The 2,426-nt window shown below is 42.6% G+C and overlaps 1 pseudogene; it reads right to left on the bottom strand.

The window, feature by feature from the left end:
- Positions 1-1,794: 1,794 nt before the first annotated feature.
- LOC115291212 lies at positions 1,795-1,980 on the bottom strand (annotated as a pseudogene).
- Between the last annotated feature and the right edge of the window lie 446 nt (positions 1,981-2,426).

The following is a 2,426-nucleotide window of genomic DNA, read 5'->3' as shown; positions in this document are numbered from 1 at the left end:
TCCACCCACACTTCTGCTTATAGTTCCTGTAACCCCTTAATAGTGATGACTTTTGAGAAGAAGGCTCAGAAGGAGGTTGGATTGGAAAGAGAACAGATAGGCAGTCTGGCCAAGTAGACAGAACTAATGTAAACAGCACAGACTGAGGGAATGAAATAAAAAAGAGCTGTATTTGCTGAGCTCTGCTTGCTACCCCTCCCCCTTGGGCTGCATGTATGCCCCTGCCACCAACACAGGAGTGATTATATGTCTACTATTTATGGTGTGCCCGCTAGAAGCCACACACATCTTAACTGTTTTAGAAACATGCTTTTATAATATTTCCAACAACCTTCTGGGAAAATATCACAATCTCCATTTTCTCAAATATGGAACGTAAGATCAAGATGGTGTAAGCCACCAGTCTATGATCACTCAACCATTACACAGAATTCAAATGCCGGTGTTTCTGTTGCTTAGAAAATGAGGTCAAGGGATAGAAAAAATGACCTTTCTTACGTGATAGAGAAGTGATTATCAAGCTTCAAAGAAGAGTAAGGAAATGTGTAACTGCAGGAACTTAGAGAGAAAGTCCTAGTCCATGCTGGGCTGGCTCTTGGTGTGGCCTCCTGCAAGGTAACCTTGCTCTCATCTTGTTTCCTTTAATTACGTGTTGAGCCAACAGTAGACTTGCCACTCACTATGGCACAAAAGCTTGGTCTTTGCTGTTGCAGTGCTCTGTGAACTGCAGTTCTCAGGACTGCAAACAATCACCAAACAGGAATTCCAGCTCAGACGTGCGCATCTAGCCATGTGCCAGGGGCATCTGCTCCTGTGGAAGGAAGTGTTCCTTGGCTCTAAAGAGGTACAACAAGTTGGCTCAGTTGGCTCTTCATTGGCTGGAGAGAGTAAATTGTGAACATCTCTCCAGCTTTTCCAATGATGTTCCAAGTGTAGCTTGATACCGGCCATGGTGTAGGTATTTGCACCGTGGAAATTAGCAAACACTGTCAGTGAAAGCTTTTATCTTGGCGATCAATTGACTATTGGGCTTCTCCCTGAAGGATCAGAGGCCACTCATTAGAAACTGCCATCTGTCTTGCTGTGGCATATACAAGATAGTCCATGGGTAATATCAACTGAGTCTACAAACATATGGGGGTTTTAAGGAGCTGATAAGTATACCCATTTTCCTCAACCCCATTCTGAACTAAGTAAAATATAAAGAACAGTCAGGTAGAAGGAGCCTTATGTATAAACTCTTTTGCTGATAAAGCCTAGATTGGTGAATGTGATTTAGTTGCACAAGAATGAACTTCCTAATATTGTACTCCAGAATCAAGCAGACCTGCCCATCTGTCACAGACTCATCTGGACAGCCAACAGCCTTTCCATATGGAGCTCTCCTCCTAAAAAACTTATAGTACTGATAATCTGAACAGAATGCTTGATTTCTTTGGGCAGCTGACTCTCTAGAATAAGGTCAGTGGAAAGGACTGAGCTCTCTTTGCCTGGTTTCTGTTACAAAGTCACCAGTAAGAGATTCCTCCTCTCTGGGGAAGAATCAGAGAGGGACCAGATAGACCATAGAAACATTGCTTGCACTGAGTGTCTGCCACATGGAGGGAGATATCAATTAGGGAATAACCATCGTTTTATGAAAACCTAAAGACAACCAAGTGGGAAAGTGATGAAAAATGTAAACTGGATTCTATTTTTCCAGGTTCATAATTTATTGTACAAATTGAATATCTCATGGTGAGTTGACATTAGCTTGTCCAGGCATGGGAACTTAACAGATGAGGTGCCAACTGTTTAGAGTTCATATGTGGCTTTCACAGCTGGAAGTTTTTTAGACCTTAACCTGAAGTATAAAACTACCAAAGCAATGCCTCTGCATGTGGCCAGTCCACAATTCATTCTCCCTGTGGGAGTATAAGAGTTGGAATATTTTTTAATACCAGTGAAATGGAATTGGGCACCAGATTTGGGGGCTTCCATGATTTCAATCTCACAAAAGGCACAGATTCTGCAGCCCATGTACCTCAATATACACAGCTACCCCTTGGCCCAGGTGGAAGAAGCCCTGTAAACTGGATTCTGTGGGTCTCAATATGGGCACACTCTGCCTTCCCAGTAGTGATGTTTTAAAAAGTATCAGATCGTCCTTCATCTTGAGGAATATATAGTGGTGTTCTTACCTCTCTCTCTCTCTCTCTCTCTCTCTCTCTCTCTCTCTCTCTCTCTCTCTCTCTCTCTTTTTCTCACACACACACACCCATGCACACACACCTTTCTGACTATGACATTGCAGATGGAGTCTACAAAAGCAGTTGTAATCTATACAAGGTTTTTATATTATGGGTCTTCTCCAATCAGGAGACATCTTGTGTCATCTGACTATAGGTGAGAAATTCTTATGGGACCTGTCAGAGAGTAAGGTTTGC

This window comes from Suricata suricatta, chromosome 5 (assembly GCF_006229205.1).
Source record: "Suricata suricatta isolate VVHF042 chromosome 5, meerkat_22Aug2017_6uvM2_HiC, whole genome shotgun sequence".
Lineage (NCBI taxonomy): Eukaryota > Metazoa > Chordata > Mammalia > Carnivora > Herpestidae > Suricata > Suricata suricatta.
This window is presented reverse-complemented; position numbering and strand designations above follow the sequence as displayed.